Source organism: Staurois parvus, unplaced genomic scaffold (genome assembly GCF_062004578.1).
Source record: "Staurois parvus isolate SC_StPar_1 unplaced genomic scaffold, SC_StPar_1.0 ptg000931l, whole genome shotgun sequence".
Taxonomy (NCBI): domain Eukaryota; kingdom Metazoa; phylum Chordata; class Amphibia; order Anura; family Ranidae; genus Staurois; species Staurois parvus.
In genome coordinates this window covers 1,984,101-2,009,523 of record NW_028318727.1, presented here as the reverse complement: position 1 = coordinate 2,009,523, position 25,423 = coordinate 1,984,101, and the positions used below count along the sequence as shown (strand labels likewise).

Genomic DNA, 25,423 nt, shown 5'->3' with positions numbered 1-25,423 from the left:
GAAAGCCAAATATATAAGGCATTCGGCGCAGCCAAACGTGACAGCTTCCCTTTGTGAATGGTTGCTAAGGAAGCAGCGGATGCTCTGTCCTTACCAATCACTGACATTACCTGGGCCATTCACGCACATGACTGGGAATCTCTGGACATTTAAGCAAATGGAGAATTGATGGAGCAGATTACATCATTGCCTAACTATGGCCGCACACCCACATTTGGGCAATGCTCTCAATGGTTTTTGAGAAAGTAGCTGCTACTGGCAGACGCCTTGTCTTTACCAACCAGTGATGTCCCCCGGTTCAATCACTTACATGGTCGGGAACCCCTAGCCATGGAAGCAAATTGCCGTAGTTGGACAACAGTGTCATCTCTATCTCTGCCCTGTTTGGGGAGCTGTCATTCAGCTACTGTCACCACTGTTTGGGATTGGTCGTGTCCAGTGGGTTTTTCTTTTTTAGTCAGCCACAACAGGCATTGTGATTGACGATGGATTTACAACAGGGGGCATATTTTAGGAATTTGTTAATAAAGGACTTTTATTTCTAGATTACAACTCCTTTTTTTTAAAAGGAATACTCCATACTCATTCACATGTGGGGGATCGGTCACTAGGGGCTCCATTATTATTAAAGGGGTCTCACAGATTCTGATAAGTGACCTGCCCATTGAGTACCCCATGTGGTGGTGGGGGGGAATGGTATCTAGGACCTCCCATATTTTTAAAAGGGTCTCCCAGATTCTGAAAAGCCCCCTGCCCACAAACCAACACAGCTACCAGGCAAGGGTTGTGGGGAAGAGGCCCTTGTCTTCATCATCAACCCCCTGGCAAGTGCTCCCCCACATGTTGAGGGCATGTGGCCTGGAAGGGTTCAGGAGGAGGGGACCATGTTCATCTTCCCCCTTTACTGGCAAGCCAGGCTGCATGCTTGGTTTAGGGGCATGGTAGGGATTTTTAGGGGGACCTCATGCATATATTTTTTTTATTGTGTGTGGAGTCCCCCTTAGAATTCATACCAGACCTGAAAAGGCATTTATACTTTGACATATTCAGCTCCCATTGATTTCAGTGGGGTTCACGTTCGGCATCCGACTTTCTTTGACGTTCGGCAAACCCCTGTCCAACTGAACCCGAGGCTGTTTGACTCATCACTATTGAAGATATGCAGCAGACTGAAGACTGACTGCAGTAGACTAATGCTTATGCTTGACAAGGGAGTGTGCTTGCCTTCCAGTGGCCTCGCGCATGCTGGTCTCTCCCATGTCATCACGCTGATGCCGACATTGCGCTCCAGGGTGCATTCCAACGCCATCTTCCGAGACTTACACACGCCGGCCGGCTTCTCTTGTCCATTTAGAGTCTCCCCCAGCGCGGACCACGGCAATTTCAGTGAGGATTCGTTCATGGTTTCTACTTCATGTACCAAAAATCTTTCTTTTACCCCCTTGCCATGTGAGTGTTTTTGCATTGTTCCTTAATAAATGTTCTTCATACTGCACTTAGTGGCGCTTTTTTCTTCCGTTGTGTTTTCACCCTGTCAGGGCTCCGGGTCTGATCAGAGGTATGTGAACTGACGCAGGGAAACGCAGGCTTCAGATATGTTATAAACAATATAATTTATTAATACTAACAATACAAAATGCAGTGCAATACTAAAACATAAACACAGTGCAAACGAGCCAAACCAAGCCACCCACAGATAACAATACATACAATGCAAGCGAAGTCAGGCAGGCCGGGTCAATAACAATCGGGCAGGTAGGAACAGGAGGAGCAGGCAGAGAGTAGTCAGGTCACGAGCCGGGTACAGCAACTAACGGGCAGGTAGGTACAGGGGGTCAGGCAGAGAATGGTCAGGGTCACAAGCCAGGGATCAAACAGGAGAAGTCAGCAGAGGTCAGGATCAGGCTGGGTCGGCAACAAGTCAGTCAGGCAGGAACAGGAACAGGAATGCAGGTAACAAGATACAGGGGCCCATGGAAAAACACACACCAAGGCCCAGACTGCAAGTCTGGCCATCCCTTAAATACACCTCCGTAATCAGCTTCAGGTGTTTGACTGACTGCAGGGTTGAGTCTCTGATTGCTGAAAGCACCCGCTGGTCAGCCCTGGTACTGCAGCCCACAAGGCAGGTGAGTCCCACCATTATTGGCAAGTCCATTCCTGACACACCCAGAGCCTGCTACAGCCTCTAGAGCTTGCCCTAGTGCTATATGAACTCATTTGCATTACATTATATGATATTGGACTTTAATATGAACTTTTCCCGTGTCTCCTGGCATTAGGATTTGGGGAATTTGCTTTGCGCTGATTTTCAGTTTTTTTGTCTTCCCTGTCCAACTGAACCCGGGGCTGTTTAACTCATCACTACTGAAGATATGCAGCAGACTGAAGACTGACTGCAGTAGACTGATGATATCATCATAGTCTAGGCAAAGTCACAGGATTCCACCTGCCGAGCAGGCAGCAGGTACAGGCACAATCAAGTACATGTATTTGGTGACCTGCTTTGGGGTTCGGGGCACGAAGGCTCGTGCCCACCGTCGACCCATGCTGTGATTGGACATAGCATGAGTTTGGCAGCAGATTTCAGTCAATTGCTGATCAGCTGTGTCCAATCACATGCAGAGTTTTGTGTTTACAAAAACAGAAAACTCTGTGTAGTGGGAACGGCGAGCTGACTGTTTCTTCTCCCTGAAAAGCATACTTAGAATATTGTTACATAGTATATTGTTACATAGCATATTGTTACATAGGATATTGTTACATAGGATATTGTTACATAGGATATTGTTGCATAGTATATTGTTGCATAGTATAGTGTTACATAGTATATTGTTGCATAGCATATTGTTACATAGTATATTGTTGCATAGCATATTGTTACATAGTATATTGTTGCATAGCATATTGTTACATAGTATATTGTTACTTAGAATATTGTTACATAGTATATTGTTACATAGTATATTGTTACATAGTATATTGTTACATAGGATATTGTTACATAGTATATTGTTACATAGGATATTGTTACATAGTCGTTACGGCGGTCACATGATCGGGAAAGGTCCCGATCGAAAACAGCAGACCGGGACCTTTCTGTGAGTAGCAGACATGTGTGCTGGGAGCGCGCAGGGTGCACATATGTTTTTTCTTACATTAATGCAAATGTTCGGTCGCTCGGCGTATAGGCCCAGATGCCGGGAGGCCGCACATTTGTTTGCGTCCGGCGTAAAGGGGTTAACATACACACCCTCCACGGTTCACATGAACGGGGTGCGATTCTGATGCGGTGCGGAATTTGCACAGAAAACACTGTGAATTCCGCACCGCATCAGTGTGAACCAGGGCGTAAGGTTTTTATTCTCCCAGCAGAAGATGGCTCTGATAGAACACATCCAGATGACAAGGAGTTGCTGTAATAATAAATATAGGTTATTAAATATTAAATGTGTATTTCACAGCAGCTACGTCCTATGTATGCTGGTTTCTTTAAATAAATAAAATGTTTCCATAATGCATGGCTGTTATTAGCGAGAGGCGAGGAAATACACCACTGTAATGGGCAGATACATTCATGGAGGAGGAGGATATGTCATCTATACACATATCACTACTGGGGATGGTTTCCTGGCAACAGCATGGGGTCGAGCGATGTCAGCGCTTTAACATCACAGAGTGCACGTTACAGCCAGAATCCACCTTTTCACACTGAAAGCTGAACTCCGGGTATATGACTTAATACACAGATAAAGTACATATGTAGGAGCTGTTTTACTGCTCAAAAGGATCTCTGTCCATCCAGTCCTGACATTTACACAGCTCTGTCATAAAGCACAGCCAAATCTAAGAGAGGAAGAGACCTGGTAGTTCTCTGCAGTAAATTCACTTTCACTTAAAGGTCTCCTGTCTACCCCAGCCTGTGATTGGACAGTGAAAAGAGAAGTAGCACAGTGATGAACTCATCTCTCTGTCACTCTGTTCTCTCCTCCTATCAGCATGTAGGCAGGTGCCTATCGTATGCTGTTATTTTATTGCGAGTGCCTATGCCAGCGGTCTCTAAACAGCAGGCCCTTTGCTTGCCTTTATCCATCCCGTAGGGCATTATGCCATCCACTGGCACCAACAATGGGGCAAAATTCCAACCACTGACACCATTAAAAGGGTACAATTCCACCCATTTACTCCAACGATGGGGCACAAGTCCTTCCATTGGCCCCATTAATGGAGTACAATTCCTTGCATTGACACCAATGATGGGACACAGTTCCTTCCATTGACTCCAACAATGGAGCACAATTCCTTCCATTGACACCAATGATGGGACACAATTCCTTCCATTGACACCAACAATGGGACACAATTCCTTCCATTGACACCACCCATGGGGCACAATTCCTTCCATTGACACCAACAATGGAGCACAATTACTTCCATTGACACCAATGATGGGACACAATTCCTTCCATTGACACCAAGAATGGATCACAATTCCTTCCATTGACCCAATGATGGGACACAATTCCTTCCATTGACACCAACGATGGGGCACAATTCCTTCCATTGACACCAATGATGGGACACGATTCCTTCCATTGACACCAACGATGGGACACGATTCCTTCCATTGACACCATTGATGGGGCACAATTCCTTCCCTTTTCCCCCTCCCTTTGTGCGATATAGGGGACATGTGGAGACCAGTGGTCTAGTGGCTGGGGTCCTATATGGGTTAATAAAAGTTTAATGAAAATTCTTTTTTTTCTTTTGCTTTGTTGTGTTTAAGGTACGCATACTGATATAATATGCCGATAGAGGGATTCTCTTGCCTTCCACTCCATCACCTAAGCTCTGTCTCTATATCCGCCTGTCAGACTTTCCAGAACCATTTTGGGTCAGTATACATTTTAAACACACGCTCTAGCTGATATAATATTGTACTTGAAAATACAAGTTCATTTCCATACTATATTTGTATATAAGCTGTCATTGTTTTTCTTTCTTGGTTATAATCTAGTTTGTAAACCCTCATTGTCCTGATGAAGCTATCTCTGCAAAACGCGTTGACGTGTCTGGATTTGGACAAGCATGCCTATGCATACTGTATATTCCGCTCATCTTTTGTTAACGCGTACATACCAATAGATTGGCGTCTACACCAATTCAGTAGAGGGTATCTTTGTTCTCACTTGATTTTATTGTGTTGGATGTTTTTATGTACCAAGAAATTGTAATAAAATTTGTATTTATACAATTGCTTATGTCTCGTGGGATCCCTGTAAAGTCTGTTTAGTGGTCGCTGGTGAAGATTGTTGTTCTCCGGTTTACTTCTTTACTGAGGAACAATTCCATTAATCGATACCAACAATGGGCCTTTATTCCTCCCACTGACACCAACAATGAGGCACTGTTCCTTCCACTGACACCAATGATGGGGCAGAATTCCTTCCATTGACACAAAAGATGGGACACTGTTCCTTCAACTGATACTAATAATGGGGTACTATTCCTTCCACTGACACCAATGATGGGGTACTAATCCTTCCATTGGCACCAACGATAGGGCACTAGTCCTCCCACTGACGCCAACAATGAGGCACTGTTCCTTCCACTGACACCAACAATGAGGCAGAATTCCTTCCATTAACACAAAAGATGGGACACTGTTCCTTCAACTGATGCTAACAATGGGGTACTATTCCTTCCACTGATACCAATGATGGGGCACTATTCCTTCCACTGACACCAATGATGGGACACTATTCCTTCCACTGACACCAATGATGGGGCACTATTCCTTCACTGATACCATTGATGGGGCACTATTTCTTCCACTGACACCAATGATGGTGTACTAGTCCTCCCACTGACACCAAAGATAGGGCATTGTTTACTCCCACCAGGAAATTTTCTACCACACTGGTCCTATTCTGATCCCCCTCCCCCCAAAGTCAGTAACTGGCCCCTTGTTTAGAAAGTTTGGAGACCCCTGGCCTATGCTATTGTGATTTTGATGTCATCACAGGGATTCTGTACTTCTCTATGGAAATCAGGCAGACCATGGCTGGTGAGAGGGGCCAGGAGAGTACTTAAGTAAATTCCCTGACATGTCACAATATACAGAAACAGCATCATATTTCCAATAAGCTCCAGTTTTCATTGTTAAAATGCAGTCCTTGCACTCCAGTCAGGTGACTTTGCCTAGGTTGCCTCTGTTGGTCCCACACGCCCCCTGTTGAGTCAGAGCAAGAACTACACAATCAGCAAAGCCAATAGCCCTTCTGATTTTGGAGAGCTCTGACCCTCAGTCAGCAGGGGGAGCATGTCAAACTTCTGCAGAGAGACCACTGTTTCCACACAGACAGCAAAGGTCCATCTTTGTAGCTTGCTGGCAGGGGACAGGCTTTTCTATTCAGTCTGTGGCTGCTTTCTGACGAAAACAAACTGTAAGGCTTATGCTTCTGAAATGTGTTTAGCTGGTTTAAACAGAAAGTTCCAATGAGTGTTAACCCCTTCCCGCCGGCGCCACCCGGCCCGTTAAGAGTTTCAGGAGCCGGGAGGCAGAACGGGCGGGGTTTAGGGACCATGTGACCGCTGTGACGTGTCATCACGGCGGTCACATGATCGGTAAAGGTCCCGATCGAAAGAGCAGACTGGGACCTTTCCGTGAGTACCGGACATGTGTGCTGGGAGCGCGCAGGGTGTGCGCTCTCAGCACATATGTTTTTTGTTAATTGCACGCAAATGTGCGGCCGCTCACTGTCTAGGCCCAGACGCCGGGAGGCCGCACATTTGTGTGCTGCCGGCATGAAGAGGTTAAATAAAACCCATATTTTCCAGGATTGCCTGCCGGCTCCACTTTTGGTGCTGCGCCCCCACACATACCCACAATATTCTAAATAAAGGAATATTTGTTCGGCTTGTAGCTGAGGACAAATGATGTCAGAAATTTCTCCATGAACTCTCTTTCTCTTTTTTTTTAATACATCACATTGGAGGTATCCTTGTAAGTTCAGGGCCCATGGAAATCTACAATGGGCATTGATGGGAGAGAAGAATGGGACCGTAGGCTGGGGGCCCAGCGTGGAGCAGAAGTATAAAATCATGTCGCTCTTTTATTCACGAGGCGGCGTTCTCCCGCAGAGTACTCTTTTGTACCATCAAATGTGGCAATTTTTATCAAGGTCTTTTATCTCCAAACCTCTCTCTTCAAAATACATCTCCATCTATCTCCCTCCTCACTGGCCTGCCTCGCCGCTGGCTATCCCCTCTTCAGTCCATCCTGAACACGGCTGCCAGACTCATTCACCTTTCCAACCGCACTGTCTCCGCCACCCCCCTCTGCCAATCCCTCCACTGGCTTCCGATTGCGCAACGGATCAAATTCAAAATCCTAACGCTGACGTACAAAGCTGTCCACCATACTGCCCCAACCTACATCACTGACCTAATATCCAAGTACCGCCCAGCACGCACACTCCGCTCCTCACAAGACCTCCTTCTCTCTAGTTCCCTGGTCTCCTCCTCCCATGCCCGCCTCCAGGACTTCTCCAGGGTGTCACCCATCCTCTGGAACTCCCTGCCCCAACCCATCAGATTATCACCTACTCTCCTCTCCTTTAGGCGCACCCTGAAAACCCATCTCTTCAGGGAAGCCTACCCCACCCCCTGCTAACTTGCCGACCTCCTCCACTCTTCCTACCACTCCATCCCCCACAGCTATCTCCTCCTGTGCCACCACCCCCTCCCTCCTAGATTGTAAGCTCGAAAGAGCAGGGCCCTCGATCCCCTCATGTTTTGCATTGTATTGGTATTGTTCTGTCACATGTTCTGTCTCCCTTTTGTAATGTACAGCGCTGAGCGAACTATTGGCGCTTTATAAATACTGTATAATAATAATAATAATAATGGCGTCCTAGTTTTATGGGGAAAGAGAACTTCACCTTAAATGCTTAAAAACGTATGACCTCCTCCCACTGATACCAATGATGGGGCACTATTCCTCCCACTGATACCAATGATGGGGCACTATTCCTCCCACTGATACCAATGATGGGTCACTATTCCTCCCACTGACACCAATGATGGGGCACTATTCCTCCCACTGACACCAATGATGGGGCACTATTCCTCCCACTGATACCAATGATGGGGCACTATTCCTCCCACTGATACCAATGATGGGGAACTATTCCTCCCACTGACACCAATGATGGGGCACTATTCCCTCCACTGATACCAATGATGGGGCACTATTCCTCCCACTGATACCAATGATGGGGCACTATTCCCCCCACTGATACCAATGATGGGGCACTATTCCTCCCACTGACACCAATGATGGGGCACTATTCCCTCCACTGATACCAATGATGGGGCACTATTCCTCCCACTGACACCAATGATGGGGCACTATTCCTCCCACTGATACCAATGATGGGGCACTATTCCTCCCACTGATACCAATGGTGGGACACTATTCCTCCCACTGATACCAATGATGGGGCACTATTCCCCCCACTGATACCAATGATGGGGCACTATTCCTCCCACTGATATCAATGATGGGGCACTATTGCTCACACTGATACCAATGATGGGGCACTATTCCTCCCACTGACAGCAATGATGGGGCACTATTCCTCCCACTGACAACAATGATGGGGCACTATTCCTCACACTGATACCAATGATGGGGCACTATTCCTCCCACTGATACCAATGATGGGACACTATTCCTCCCACTGATACCAATGATGGGGCACTATTCCTCCCACTGATACCAATGATGGGACACTATTCCTCCCACTGACACCAATGATGGGGCACTATTCCTCCCACTGATACCAATGATGAGGCACTATTCCTCCCACTGACACCAATGATGGGGCACTATTTCTCCCACTGATACCAATGATTGGGCACTATTCCTCCCACTGATACCAATGATGGGACACTATTCCTCCCACTGATACCAATGATGGGGCACTATTCCCCCCACTGATACCAATGATGGGGCACTATTCCTCCCACTGATATCAATGATGGGGCACTATTGCTCCCACTGATACCAATGATGGGGCACTATTCCTCCCACTGACATCAATGATGGGGCAGTATTCCTCCCACTGACACCAATGATGGGGCACTATTCCTCACACTGATACCAATGATGGGGCACTATTCCTCCCACTGATACCAATGATGGGACACTATTCCTCCCACTGATACCAATTATGAGGCACTATTCATCCCACTGACACCAATGATGGGGCACTATTCCTCCCACTGACACCAATGATGGGGCACTATTCCCTCCACTGATACCAATGATGGGGCACTATTCCTCCCACTGACACCAATGATGGGGCACTATTCCTCCCACTGATACCAATGATGGGGCACTATTCCTCCCACTGATACCAATGATGGGACACTATTCCTCCCACTGATACCAATGATGGGGCACTATTCCCCCCACTGATACCAATGATGGGGCACTATTCCTCCCACTGATATCAATGATGGGGCACTATTGCTCCCACTGATACCAATGATTGGGCACTATTCCTCCCACTGACATCAATGATGGGGCACTATTCCTCCCACTGACACCAATGATGGGGCACTATTCCTCACACTGATACCAATGATGGGGCACTATTCCTCCCACTGATACCAATGATGGGACACTATTCCTCCCACTGATACCAATGATGGGGCACTATTCCTCCCACTGATACCAATGATGGGACACTATTCCTCCCACTGACACCAATGATGGGGCACTATTCCTCCCACTGATACCAATGATGAGGCACTATTCCTCCCACTGACACCAATGATGAGGCACTATTCCTCCCACTGATACCAATGATGGGGCACTATTCCTCCCACTGATACCAATGATGGGACACTATTTCTCCCACTGATACCAATGATGGGGCACCATTCCCCCCACTGATACCAATGATGGGGCACTATTCCTCCCACTGATACCAATGATGGGGCACTATTCCTCCCACTGATACCAATGATGGGGCACTATTCCTCCCACTGATACCAATGATGGGGCACTATTCCTCCCACTGACATCAATTATGGGGCACTATTCCTCCCACTGACACCAATGATGGGGCACTATTCCTCCCACTGATACCAATGATGGGGCACTATTCCTCCCACTGATACCAATGATGGGGCACTATTCCTCCCACTGATACCAATGATGGGACACTATTCCTCCCACTGATACCAATGATGGGGCACTATTCCCCCCACTGATACCAATGATGGGGCACTATTCCTCCCACTGATACCAATGATGGGACACTATTCCTCCCACTGATACCAATGATGGGGCACTATTCCCCCCACTGATACCAATGATGGGGCAATATTCCTCCCACTGACATCAATGATGGGGCACTATTCCTCCCACTGACACCAATGATGGGGCACTATTCCTCACACTGATACCAATGATGGGGCACTATTCCTCCCACTGATACCAATGATGGGACACTATTCCTCCCACTGATACCAATGATGGGGCACTATTCCTCCCACTGATACCAATGATGGGACACTATTCCTCCCACTGACACCAATGATGGGGCACTATTCCTCCCACTGACACCAATGATGAGGCACTATTCCTCCCACTGATACCAATGATGAGGCACTATTCCTCCCACTGACACCAATGATGGGGCACTATTCCTCCCACTGATACCAATGATGAGGCACTATTCCTCCCACTGACACCAATGATGAGGCACTATTCCTCCCACTGATACCAATGATGAGGCACTATTCCTCCCACTGATACCAATGATGGGGCACTATTCCTCCCACTGATACCAATGATGGGGCACTATTCCTCCCACTGATACCAATGATGGGGCACTATTCCTCACACTGATACCAATGATGGAGCACTATTCCTCCCACTGACACCAATGATGGGGCACTATTCCTCCCACTGATACCAATGATGGGACACTATTCCTCCCACTGATACCAATGATGGGGCACTATTCCCCCCACTGATACCAATGATGGGGCACTATTCCTCCCACTGATATCAATGATGGGGCACTATTCCTCCCACTGATACCAATGATGGGGCACTATTCCTCCCACTGATACCAATGATGGGGCACTATTCCTCCCACTGATACCAATGATGGGGCACTATTCCTCCCACTGATACCAATGATGGGGCACTATTCCTCCCACTGATACCAATGATGAGGCACTATTCCCTCCATTGATGTGAATGATGGGACACTATTCCTCTCACTGATACCAATGATGGGGCACTATTCCCTCCACTGACACCAATGATGGGGCACTATTCCCTCCACTGATACCAATGATGGGACACTATTCCTCCCACTGATACCAATGATGGGGCACTATTCCTCCCACTGATACCAATGATGGGGCACTATTCCCTCCACTGACACCAATGATGGGGCACTATTCCCTCCACTGATACCAATGATGGGACACTATTCCTCCCACTGATACCAATGATGGGGCACTATTCCTCCCACTGATACCAATGATGGGGCACTATTCCCTCCACTGACACCAATGATGGGGCACTATTCCCTCCACTGATACCAATGATGGGACACTATTCCTCCCACTGATACCAATGATGGGGCACTATTCCTCCCACTGATACCAATGATGAGGCACTATTCCTCTCACTGACACCAATGATGGGGCACTATTCCCTCCACTGATATCAATAATGGGGCACTATTCCTCCCACTGATACCAATGATGGGGCACTATTCCTCCCACTGATACCAATGATGGGGCACTATTCCTCCCACTGATACCAATGATGGGGCACTATTCCTCCCACTGATACCAATGATGGGGCACTTTTCCTCCCACTGATACCAATGATGAGGCACTATTCCCTCCACTGATGTGAATGATGGGACACTATTCCTCTCACTGATACCAATGATGGGGCACTATTCCCTCCACTGACACCAATGATGGGGCACTATTCCCTCCACTGATACCAATGATGGGACACTATTCCTCCCACTGATACCAATGATGGGGCACTATTCCCTCCACTGACACCAATGATGGGGCACTATTCCCTCCACTGATACCAATGATGGGACACTATTCCTCCCACTGATACCAATGATGGGGCACTATTCCTCCCACTGATACCAATGATGGGGCACTATTCCCTCCACTGATACCAATGATGGGACACTATTCCTCCCACTGATACCAATGATGGGGCACTATTCCTCCCACTGATACCAATGATGTGGCACTATTCCTCTCACTGACACCAATGATGGGGCACTATTCCCTCCACTGATACCAATGATGGGACACTATTCCTCACACTGATACCAATGATGGGACACTATTCCTCCCACTGATACCAATGATGGGGCACTGTTCCTTCCATGACTACCAATGATGGGGCACTATTCCTCCCACTGATACCAATGATGGGGCACTATTCTTTCCAGGACTATCAATGATGGGGCACTATTCCTCCCACTGATACCAATGATGGGGCACTATTCTTTCCAGGACTATCAATGATGGGGCACTATTCCTCCTGCTGACCACATGTGCTAATTTATTTACTCCCACTGCCCCCCCCCCCCCGTAGTGTATGAATGACTGGTGCTCAATTCACATATCCATTCCCGCACGTTTGGTGGATGTGGCGAGATCCACTTCTGTGCAATCAATATTGTAGCAATTCTAATCATTTCTACCATATTTTAACATTTTGGAGGAATTGTAAATTGGTTATTTTGGACTCAGCCGCCTTACTGGATACATTTACACGTTCCTTCCAAGCAGCTGGAACATACAATCCCTTATTTCTCCAGGGAGGAGTATCACATGCAGAAACAGAGAGTGAGCTATTCTCACGTATTAATAAAATGACATCTATGAAATATGGATCAAGTAACAATGTTGTATTGTATCAATCAGTAGTGAACAGCAAGGCTGCATGCACCTTTATACCTCTCAATATCCGATATTTATATGTCTGGCTGCAGGGAGCAAACCGGGTATTGTACTGTTTATCCTGCCTGCTCTAAGGTAGATTTAAACCCCAGTGGGGGCAACATTCGTTTTCTGCACTGTGTATAATAAACATTTAGCCCTTTGTACCTTCTTTCATCCTTTACCCATCTCACTGCTGCTGATCTCCTCCACTCTATTTCAGCCAAAATCTGTCTACATGCCCTTGCATTGCTTAGGACTGGATTCCTGACATGGGGTTCCCCCCAAAATACATACCAGATACTTCTTTAACCACTTCAAGTCCAAATATGGCCAGAATTGTAGTATTTCAAATATGTCAATATATTTGGGAAGAATATTTTTAAAATATATTTCAAATATATTTTTTTTCCATATGGGCAATCCACTGACACAAAACTTGGAGCACAACTCAGAGGGGCCCCTCTGGACAAGCTGATCATTATGGATAATCCCACTCTACTCTTGCAGTTTTTTGGGGAGATTTACCAACGTCTTTTATCTCCCAGGACTTGCAGGCCAGCCTTGCTGATCCGAGAGAGTATTGTTACAACCTCCGCATTCGGCCTGGTTTTACATCAGGAAATTGAATTTTTAGCAGAGTAAATTGTTCCTCTGATGAATTTCTCCCAGTAGGTAGCAGATCTATAAACTCATTGCTACTGCTCTACGGCATACAGTATCTATCTCCCTCGGTTTGGCTGCCAAATCGAAGCCAACAAATAATGAAACCTTCCTGCCTGCACAAAAGCTTACTCATTGATAGACCAAAAATGGTGAAACAGTTCATGTAGGAAAGGTAGGATGCGAGAAAAGGTATAAAAAATAACTTTCAGATTCCCAAGTTGTGTTCTTCCACCAAATTGTAGTACTTAAAGCGGAGCTCCAGTCAAAGCTAAAAAAAAAAAAAAAGTCAGCAGCAAAAAAACAGCCACCTTTAACGGCTTCCAGACCACCGTGTATGAGAATTACTGCTGCTGGGCGGCAGGGCTGCGCAAAATCACGTATATATATGTGATTTTGCATTCATGGGTAGTGGGCACGTGCATCTGCCTACCCGCGCTGCCATTGGTGGCTATAGATGTCGATCACCGGGTCCTGGCCGAAGAATATATTATATTAAATATATTTCTAAAAAATATATTTTTAAAAATATATTTTTTTAAAATATATTCTTCAGATTTTTTTTAACACATAAGCTTGAGGTGATTGTAGCCGTATTAGTGCATTTGCGACAGAAACAATTGAGTGCGGTCCGTGAGACTTTTTTTATTTGCACTAACATACAATTTTGAGGACAATCTTTCGGGGAACGTCCCCTTCTTCAAGGTCCAAGCAGTACTCAAGGAGTACTCAGAGGCGTAGCTAGGATATTTTGCGCCTGGGAACGAATGGCCACCTCATTACACCCCCCCGCTTCATATGGTCCCTGTAGACACCCCCGTCCTGATCACATTGCCCCCCCCCCCTTCATCCATGGCACTACTCACCCGGCTCGGCTCTCCCCTCATCCCCTCCGGCACATGCCCAGCTCACTGCCCTCCTCTCCTGGCCGGCTCCTCTCTCCTCTCATAATTCACTGTGGATTGCAGATGTATCAGATGACACATCTGCTGCAGCCGCTGCAGTGATCTTGTGACCTCATTTTGGCAACCCCGTACCCCCCTGCCCCCCCTAGCTATGCCTCTGGCCCCAATCTACAACTGGCCTTCCCAGCAAGGAGCACATGGAAGGGCGATGCATATCAAACAACAAAAGAGAAAAGTTCCCAGCTCAGCTTACCGACCAGCCTGCAAACAAACCGAATTAACCTGTCTAATAGTATGCCTTAAAAACAGGGGTTTAGTTAGCACACATTTGCAAACACATGCGTAAGCTGCAGAGCCTCGTCACGGCACCCCGATATTCTGCAGTCCTAACTCTAAATTTTGAGAGTCCCCATAGTAGAGGCACATGTATAAATGGGTAGACTGAGGGTAGGTGAACCTGAGGGAGCCCACCCCTCCGTAAAGGTACAGGAGCGCACTGGACACCCAGCATGTAGCACAATGGCAGCCAAGGTGTCCAGTGTGCCCCTCACCAACAATTCAACAGTACAAAAAATGGCCATGGAGGTTATTCTCTGGGCAAGGGGGCCCAGAAACTGCCATTTCAGCACAGCAGCCCTGGATGAGAAGCTAGTTGGGTTTTCCACCTAACTGCCCTCTCCCCTTATCCAGCCCAGGGGGTGTAAGAATACTCACCGTGTCCTGTCCTGATAACTTAATGGGCCGGTGCATAAAAAGTTCACATTACAATAATAACAGAAACGTCGCACTATACTCAGCAATACCAGCAATACAAAAATAAACTTTTACCCCTGTAAGCACCTGCTTACACTCAATGGAGTTGAGTACAATCAGCCTGTGGAATTTTTAGCATGTGATTACTGTCAGTGGATACAACCACTAGCAGTAATCAATGTGTTCTCTGGCCAGTGATGGCACCCCGCCGGGAGAACACAATAGCGATTTGTTGGTTGCAGGAAAGAAAATCGCATAATCTAGGGTTTGAAAGAAAGGGGGTGCTGTTGCACTTAGGAAAAAAATTAGATGTATAAAAAATACACTGTATATATAATATAATACCTATACAGCAGCAGTCCTCATTGTGAACTCCTATACACAAAATCGTAAATATTTCAAATAGACCGCGCTAAGGTTATACAATCAACTAAATGCCAGTGCAAATTAAAGTGATAACAATGAACAAAATTCAAAGAAAATATTGGTATTCAGTCCCAACATCTTCCATAATGAGGTGACAAGTGCTTCACTGTGCTCACAATGGTGCCCCACATGGATGGAAACTCACCGTCATCTCATGACCACCTATCTCTAGGTTAGTCAAACGCGCTTTTGGGGCTTTTGGGACTATCCGAGGGTTTATGATGCAACTTCCGCCGACGTCTGGAGGAAAAGAAATTTAATCTCCAAACACGGAAAGGTTTCTTCACAGTGAGAGCTGTGAAAATGTGGATATACTCCCTCAAGAGTTGGTCCTGACCAGCTCGGTGGATTGCTTCAAAAAAGGCCTGAATTGTTTCTTGGATACACAGAATATAACTGGATATAACATTTATAGGTAAAGTTGATCCAGGGAATATCCGATTGCCTCTCGGGGGATCAGGAAGGATTTTTTTTTCCCAGCAGGAGCAAATTAGATCGTATATGATATATACAGACACAGTACATCTAGATATATATACACAAACAAATCACACAAGTACATATATATATATATATATATATTTATTTATTTATTTATAGACACAGTACATCTAGATATATATACACACAAATCACACAAATATATATATATATATATATTTATAGACACAGTACATCTAGATATATATACACACAAATATATAAATATATATATATATATATTTATATTTATAGACACAGTACATCTAGATATATATACACACAAATCACACAAATATATATATATATATATATATATATTTATAGACACAGTACATCTAGATATATATACACACAAATATATAAATATATATATATATATATATATATATATATATTTATAGACACAGTACATCTAGATATATATACACACAAATCACACAAATATATATATATATATATTTATAGATACAGTACATCCAGATATATATACACACAAATATATAAATTTTTATATATACACACATATATATATAGATATGATTTTGTTTTTGGGTTTACATCTACATTATTCTGTGCCTTAATACAAATGCAATCACTATTCTTGAGACAACCAGCATAATAAACCCACCATTCAAACAACTTTGGCCATATTCCTGCTCATTTCCCCGTGATGAGGCTGTTAATAAGTCATTACGGGTGCTTTGTACACGGATGGCTTCTATGCTTGCTGTTCTTATTTCCTTTATTATTATATATAATACATAGATTAATTTGATGATATTTATTATTACACCGAGGCCGATGTCTCTAGGAATGACATTAGCTGGCCGTAATGAGTAAATGTATAGCTTGTTCTATAAGTGGGCCATCTTCTATGTACATTTATGAAAACTGCTCCTGTGTGTGTATAGAATTCATGATCTCACATAGCTTTTACTTTTTCATGCACATTCCTTTTAATAAAATGGACTTTAAGGACCTTGCTTTGAAGGGTGATTTAAACAAGCATGTGATAGATTGCCCTCCTTGGACTTTTTGATAGATAGGAGCTTGTATGCTGTCATTCACTGCAAATAGGCTGTTTACTTTATCCATGGAAATCTATATCTATGCAGATCTGCCTCCTGCTCCTACAACTTGGACAGCTGCTGGAAAGCAAACTCCCATCATTAATATATATATATATACATTTTCACAGGGTTGTTCAGAAACACTGTGCCTTCATAGGAGATCTGCAAGTCGCTTGTTCCTTCTCTGTAATACAGCTCAATTCAGTACAACCATGATTCTTGTATTACATACACTATGTTGCCAAACGTATTGGGAATCCTGCCTTTACACGCCTATGAGCCAAAACAATGTTGCCACCATGTGCAGCTAAGCATCCCTTCCAGCCACTATGTGACCGATTTTAATTCTTGTAAGGTATTGTTAGCAGAAGATCCAACTTATCTGGCAGCAGCAGCACCAATATAGATAGGCTTGAATAGCCCACAGTAGAGATGTTCATAATGAAAACATTAGATTCGTTTGTTAAGTTAATCATTTCGATTTGTCGCATTCATTATGTTAGAATGAATTGTTTTCAGAATTTGTATATTTGTCATTTTCAAATCAATTTCAAATTTCAAATTTCAAAATTTGAATTTTGAAACCCAAATTTCCGAAGATGGCTATATTCGTCCTATTTTATCCCATTCTAATCTGTTGTTTTGTTTTCTATTCTATTATTTTCTCTTCTATTCAATTCTATTGTGTTTTATTCTATCCCTTTATTTTCTACTCTGTTTTATTCTGTTCTTTTCTACTCTGTTCTGTTTTATTATATTCTTTTATATTATATTCCATTATTTTCTGTTCTTTTCTATTCTGCTTTTTTCTAGTCTATTCCTTTATTTTCTATTCTGTTCTGCTCTATTCTATTTTATTCTTTTGTATTCTATTCTATTTTCTATTTTATTATGTTTTATTCTATTCTAATACAGTATATTCTATGCCTCTATTTTCTATTCTATTTTATTCAGTTTTTTTCGTTCTCTGATTACAGGAGAAGGCAAAAAACGAAATGACCCAACTTATAAACCTAACCAGGAGGTGTACACACCCATCAAAGAGTAGCACTACCCCTGAAGGAGCCGCTTGGTAATTTTGGGTTCTCTGCTCTGAGCCTCAACTCCCATTTTGGTATTTGCAGAACACCCCAAAAGCCAGTCCACTGCTAAGTAGAAATGTAAAAAAATACACAGCATCCTGCCATGTTACAGCGACAGTTTACTCATGGAAAATGCGCCATTATTATAGCGGTTGTAAAGGCTCACATTTTTTTTACTTTCATGCATTTTATGCATGAAGGTAAAAAACCTTCTGTGTGCAGCAGTGCCCCCAGCCCCCTCAATACTTACCTGAGCCCAGGCACTGCCTGAGGGCCCAGGGTCAGTAGGGGGCCCCATGAGATGCCCCTGGTACCTTTCATAGGCTTTTTTGGGTGTGGTTTGAGTGTGGGCAAGGACACAGGGGCCCTATGATCCCCTACTGCCCGGGGGCCCCATGAGTTGTTAGTCCGCCCCTGCCTGAACTCCATCGAGATCCAGCAATGTTCATGGCAGCCTTGGCTGTCCCGAGTCTTTGCCTCCTCATTGGCTGGGACAGCAAGCAGGAGCCATTAGCTCCCACTGCTATCAATCACAGCCAGACAGCAAATGAGGAGAGAGAGGGGGTGGGGCCAAGCCACATCTCCGTGTGTGAATGGATACACGGAGCAGCAGGTGCCCCCATAGCAAGATGCTTGCTGTGGGGGCACCCGACAGAAAGGAGGAGCGAGGAGAGCCTGTGGGGGACCCGAGAAGAGGAGGATCTGGGCTGCTCTGTGCAAAACCACTATGTACAGCAGGTAAGTATAGACATGTTTGTTATTTTACAAAAAAAAATGAATGTTTAGTATCGCTTTAATTTTAACCTTCAATTCAGATTGTAGCCTCCCTGGCGGTATTCCCGAGTGTAGCTCGGGGTAAAGTTTCAGTTCCAAAAGCGGTAACCCCGAGCTACACTCGGGCTTACCATGCAGTGCTGCTCCGCGATCCCTCGGTCACTTACCTTGTCCTGCGCTCCCGCGATGTCCCTCCTGCAGCGTCCCTTGCAATGTCCTCCGGCCGATGCCGGCATCTGTCATCTGGGTTCTGTCCCCTGCGATGTTGGGACGTACGGGGGATGGAACGGTGGGAAATTTAAAAATGACAAAAAGTGAAATTCACTAAATACATAAATACACTAAAATCACATAGTATTCCATTCCTGTATCAAACCATTTCGCATACATTCTGTCCCGAGTGCTTTGTCCGGCGCCCTGCCTGCATTTTTACTGTTCTTTCTGCCTGGAAACTGAGAAACGTCCATGGCGTCCAAACAGCGTCTCTTTAGGTCAAAAGCGGTTTTAGACCGGCTAGAGAACAGCGATAGTAAATCAGAACCACTTGCAGAATTGAGTGATAATGATTCGTGGGGGAAATTCGTCATCAGACACTGAAAACGATTTTGCGACTGAGCTCAGCGATGTGCGAACTTGGCGCTATATTTCAAATTTCAGCATTTTTGGTTTGATTATATTATTGAATTAAATTTATTATTATATTATTATTTTTTATGATTATTTATTAAATTATCATTTATGATTTCGTGTTTCAAATTTTAACATACCCGGGATGTTTACTAGACTCTTGTTCAGACAGATTTCAATGAGTTATTCCTAAGAATTACAGGCCTACAATAAAAAAATACATATTTCCATGCAAAAAAATGTACCACTTTGAGCACAGAAATATGGACATACTGTACTAAGACCGCTAAGGAGGTTAACAAATTCCAGAGGATATCTCTATTGAGCATTTACTGATCTACACAGCACATAAATACTGCAATACATTCTCCTAATAAAATGAACATCTAAGTCACAATTGGTTTATTACCAAAACGAGAAATAATTTATTAAAACCGTCAAAGAGATTTATTCATCTGGAAAATGTATACACTGGGTTGGATGTCTAGCTTATCATATTATACCAGTGAGGCCCGTATCCTAATGGAATTGTTCCAATTATCATTATTATTTCAAATACAAAGCTGCTTCCAAATTCTATTATTTGCGTGCCTTCCGAAGGTCTTATTAAAACTCTGTCTTGGCTAATCGCAATTTGCTACAGTAACTTGTCATTCATGCTATAGAAAGACTTCTTTAGACCCAATGGAATAGCAGTATGAAGGCAATTTATGAACGCCTATTTTGGGTAAATGATGTAGAATTATTCCTCAGACATTTGAAAATTAAAGTGGCTCTAAAGGCTCAAGGTTTCATTCCAAGCATGAAGATAAAAATCCCTCTCTGTGCAGCATTCCCCCCCAATAGCCACCTAAGCCCCCTCTCGATCCAGTGATGTGCATGCCTGATGAAGGGGTCCTAAGAGACTCCGAAACGTTGCCTTGCTGTAACTATGGAATCGTTCATTAAAACTTTTGGACCCACATTGGTGATCCTCAGTGTGTTGATCACATTCTCCCTTTATGAGAAATGATTCTATTTTAAGTATATAACTTAATAAATACAAGACTTTTATTTGATTTGTGCTGTGTAAGTCTCCAGATTTGCATATTTGAGGAAACTTGGCCAGTGCCCAGGCAAGGGGCCAAGCATGGTGGCCAAGGGCAACCTTTAAATGTGGCAGAGCCTGAGCAGCAAGTAGTGTGTGTTGGAGTCGGGTGGAAGATGGACTGAGAGAAGGCTGGAGTGTGGAGCTTGTAAGGGGGCCCCAGGGAGGGGAGTCTACCTACAGTCAGGTTGCTGGAAAGAAGGATTTTCATTGTCCAAAGTCCCCTAGGGAGAACAACCTGTGCAGCAGGGGAGGAACCAGCCCAGTGAAAGGCCTGAAAGCAGCCACCAACCCACCACTTTGACAGGACATTGTATGTACTCCTACACCTCCTTGGCCAGATAAAGGGAGAGAGCGGTCAGGTGCAAGAACCACCTAGTTCTCATCTGGGACTACTTCATTGCTAGATCTTGGAATCCCTTTGCCAAGAGATACCCTCAGTGCAGCTGGGTGAAGAGGAGGATTCATCTGGGATCTGAGGATGTACATCAGGGGGACTACAGTGCTCCTTACAGAGACAGTGCTATTGATTTCTGATCCACATTTGTGTACAATGTAAAGGTTGCTAAGAGGTTTGCCCTCAGGTTTGCAGTTCCTTGGGCATCCCGTATACCCCTAGATCCCATCCAAGTTGTTAAACCCTTAATAAAAACAACTAAAAAAACCAGCTCAAGAACTGTCTTACTGACTCTGTGTGTGGAAGATGTGGAAAATGCGTGTTGCCTGGCCGTGCAAAGCTTGGGGGGACCAAACCAAAAAAAAACATGCCTGGAATTCAACTATTTGACACTCGACTCTATATAACAGAGTTATTTTAATGATAATATTGATATTTAACGAACAATCGCCAGAAAAGAAAGGCAAATAATGCAAATTATAGTGTTCTCTCACTATGGTGGTTCATGGAAAAGTGCCCCCAACATTGGGGGTCAATTTAGAGTTCCCTTATATTGGTGGTCAGTAGAGAAGGACCCCGTGGTGGTCAGTGGGAGAGGGGGTCTCTTACACTGGTGTTCAATGGGGGAAGGGTCCCAATACATTGGTGGTCAAATTGCTAATTTCTGAAGGAACTTCTAGGAACCTCTGGAGGAACATTGAGTTTCATGGAACTCTGGTTGAGAAAAAGATGGTCTATACTATAATGTCACCCAAGTAACATTTAACAGCATTTTCCTACAATGCCACAATCACATTCACCCTATTTATAATGTAATGAACTAGCTTGGATGTCCTTTAGCATTTGGGGGCTGCATCCCCTTTTGCATTGGGGGTGCATGTACTTAAAGTGGTTGTAAACCCTTAGATATACCCAGTGAAGTGACTGGCCTCAGCTGATACACTGAGATGAAACACATTATCTCACATCGGTTGTACCTATGTATCTGCAGTCTTCTCTTCTCTGAATTTGCTCAAAATGCAGGATTTATAAAGCTTGTCTGAGAGTTTAGAAAAAAGGGGGCGTGGAGCTGAAATTTTATACTGCAGAGCTCAGTGAGGAGAGTTCTGAGAGCTGATTGGAGGAAAGAGACTCGCCCTCCTCCACTCAGCTTAAAGGAACAGGGCTGAGGCTGTCAATATGCTGGAGGTCGCTCCCCTGTCACCATTTTTCTCTTGGTGTCAAGAAAACTTGTCAGAAGTGATTCATGCAAATAGCAGAAAAGTGAAGCAGCAGACAGAAATGATACTTAATTGAGACAAGCACACACTATCGAGGGATGTTCTTTGTTCATATTTCATGTGATTCAGCCAGCTACTGTTTTTTCAGAGGTTCAAGCTCTCCTGCAGACGGTATCAGCTTACATGGATGAGACCATCCATTTACCACTGGCAGGGGTAATTAAAATGTGTTTACAGTATTTATTCATGCAAAAAATGTTCAGAAAGGAAAAAAAACTGCTGTTACTTATTATAAAATGTTAGCTGGAGTTTGGTTTCAAATTGGGAGTGTATTCAAATCTCCTAATACATTTAAGACTTCCATCCCTCCCAGACTGATAATGCTCCTGATTGCTGTGTCCTGTGTTCATTTCTCCACAGTGGTGTCTCACTAATACTGGTGTGTTACTGGGCAGATCACCAGGTGAAAACAGAGGGAAATAAAATGAATGCAGCCACCACATCTAATGATTAGTAAGCTGCAATCTAATACATTGTTGGATATGGGTTTAATACCACTTTAAAGCATAAAAATCTCCATATTATAAACATTTTCTGCCATCTGACTGGCTTTTTTCACACACAGTACTCCATGTTTGACAGTTTGAAACATTGTCTTTTGATATGGAAATTTTTATACTTGCTGCCTATTTGCACATTAATGAAGAGCTACTGTATGTGGGCTGAATTATTGGATTTACATCTATATTTAGTCTCTGTGCCTATGACCTTGGAAATAGTGGATAATTGATATGACTAATTAATGGCATTGGTTGTTGTTTTTATGAGTGAGGAATTTGATACAATGGAAGATTGGAGTGCTCTTCACTACAGGATACTGTATGGCACTTTTTATTGCAGGGGTATGCGATTAACAAGTAAAAAGATATGAGCTTAGTGATGCAAACCAAGTGATAGCTGCCAACATCCCCAAATTGTACATAGAAAGACCTAAAAGGTACATGTCATGTTTCACATGACTGTCATATGCCTTTAAGTGTTCTTTATATTTTGTCTCTGCTCCTCCCTTTTCTCTAGTTTAGTTCTGGCTGTATAGATAGCCCCACCCCTTTTCCCAGTAATGCATTTCAGCTTCAAACCTCATGTCCTGAAGCAGATAACATTATGATCTTTTGACCTATCCGATGTTTATTGTTGTAACATTCTCTCAGTTTATGCAATAAAGTTCACAAGATCTTCAAGGTGTCATTTGATTGAGTTACTGCCTGTGTTATTCAACTAAGATTGGAGTTATCGCTATCTCATCACACTTTCAATGCTTAGATTGGAGAGACAGAACAGTACATGAGGTCCCCAGGGGATCCTTATGTACCTTTTAGGTCTTTCTATTCTAATAAAAAGTAGGTTTCCCCTTCTCAAAGCACCAGATGCTGATCGCTCCAAACCATCCTCAGGGCTCAGGAGTGTGTCAGCAAGGGAGGGCCTATGTGCCACCCTGGAGGGCAAGTAAGTGTTCACCCCTTCCCTGGAGAACCGGTTTTAGAGGATCCTCTGACCCCCTAACCAGTTCACCAGTGTTTGCAGGTCAGAAATAAAAGTTTTAAAAAATACTGTAATATGGGATTGTCTATATGCAGCTCCCCTCTCTTGCCCATTGCCATAGTCAGTTGCGCTCCTGTAACTATGACATTCATGTTTAGAGCAGTAACTGGTTTAGGAACTTGTGAAACAGACAGGGTCTTCAAGCACACCTGGCCACTCTCCCTCTAGGTCAGGGGTCTCCATACTTTATAGACGAAGGACCAATTTACTGTGTTTAGGGGGGCCAGACTGTGGCCAGTGGGAGAAGAAAATGTCCTGGCATCAGTAAGAGTAAACAATGCCTCATCATTGGTATTACCGGGAGCTATAATACCCCATCATTGGTGTCAGTGGGAGGAATAGTGTCCCATCATTGGTGTCAGTGGGAGGAATAGTGTCCCATTGCTGGCGTCAGTGGGAGGAATAGTGCCCCATCATTGGTGTCAGTGGGAGGAATAGTGCCCTATCGATAGTGTCAGTAGGAGGAATAGTGCCCCATCATTGGTGTCAGTGGGAGGAATATTGCCCCATTATTGGTGTCAGTAGGAGGAATAGTGCCCCATCATTGGTGTCAGTGGGAGGAATAGTGTCCCATCATTGGTATCAGTGGGAGGAATAGTGCCCCATCATTGGTGTCAGTAGATGGAATAGTGCCCCATCATTGGTATCAGTGGGAGGAACAGTGCCCCATCATTGGTATTAGTGGGAGGAATAGTGCCCCATCATTGGTGTTAGTGGGAGGAATAGTGCCCCATTATTGGTGTCAGGAGGAGGAATAGTGGTCCATCATTGGTATTAGAGGGAGGAATAGTGCCCCATTATTGGGGTCAGTGGGAGGAATAGCGCCCCATCATTGGTGTCAGTAGATGGAATAGTGCCCCATCATTGGTATTAGTGGGAGAAATAGTGCCCCATTATTGGGGTCAGTAGGAGGAATAGTGCCCCATCATTGGTGCCAGTGGAAGGAATAGTGCCCCATCATTGGTGTCAGTGGGAGGAATAATGCCCCATTATTGTTGTCAGTGAAAGGAATAGTGCCCCATCATTGGTATCAGTGGGAGGAATAGTGCCCCATCATTGGTGTCAGTGGGAGGAATAGTGCCCCATTATTGGTGTCAGTGGGAGGAATAGTGCCCCATCATTGGTATCAGTGGAAGGAATAGTGCCCCATCATTGGTGTCAGTGGGAGGAATAGTGCCCCATCATTGGTGTCAGTGGAAGGAATAAAGTCCCATTATTGGTGTTAGTGGAAGGAATAGTACCCCATTGTTAGTGTAAGTGGCAGGAACTATTCCCACTGTTGCTGATGGTGGGAGGAATAATGCCTCAAAGGCTGGATAA

The 25,423-nt window shown here is 44.4% G+C and overlaps 1 long non-coding RNA gene across 1 annotated transcript; it reads left to right on the top strand.

Annotated features, from left to right (window-relative positions):
- Window positions 1-4,784: 4,784 nt before the first annotated feature.
- LOC149441956 (uncharacterized) lies at window positions 4,785-5,259 on the top strand. The gene is made up of 2 exons (XR_016307258.1): window positions 4,785-4,894; window positions 5,018-5,259. It is a non-coding gene; the product is annotated as an uncharacterized LOC149441956 (long non-coding RNA).
- Window positions 5,260-25,423: the final 20,164 nt, after the last annotated feature.